Genomic DNA, 520 nt, shown 5'->3' with positions numbered 1-520 from the left:
GTGCTGAAAAGATCTTTGATATTGTGTTGAAGTGCCAGTGATATCGGCGTCACATTATCCCTGTCATTGGAGTGATAGCATGTGGCTTCCCTCCCGCTCGAGTGTGACCAGTGTTTTGCCATGCTCAGGATCCGAGTTCGTTCATCAGCATGTTTCAAACCAAGAAGCTTTCGATCGTCGCCGCGCCCACGGGCCACTCCAAGATCGTTTACATCGGGGTGAGTAGCTTCCGTTCCAACGACCCGGGTGCTCGCTCGCTCGGCCTTCTTTACATTCTCGTAACCCTTTTGCTTGCAGGAAACCGTAAAACCTGCTGTATCGGTCAGGACCTGCATGAACTGGTTCGGCCGCCCTGTCACTGGCCTTTTAAGAAAACGGGTGCTTGCAAAATACCAACTTCATAGTTAAGACAAAAAAGGTCAAAATTATCGCGGGTAAATGTTGCGTTACCTCTGACATTACGCTGATGTGTACTGGTCACAGGGATCAAAAGACCGAGAGCATTTTATTTGTCGCAACA

The sequence above is a fragment of the Penaeus chinensis genome, chromosome 10 (assembly GCF_019202785.1).
Source record: "Penaeus chinensis breed Huanghai No. 1 chromosome 10, ASM1920278v2, whole genome shotgun sequence".
Classification (NCBI taxonomy): Eukaryota; Metazoa; Arthropoda; class Malacostraca; order Decapoda; family Penaeidae; genus Penaeus; species Penaeus chinensis.
The sequence above is the reverse complement of the archived record's forward strand: the minus strand, read 5'-3'. Positions refer to the sequence as shown.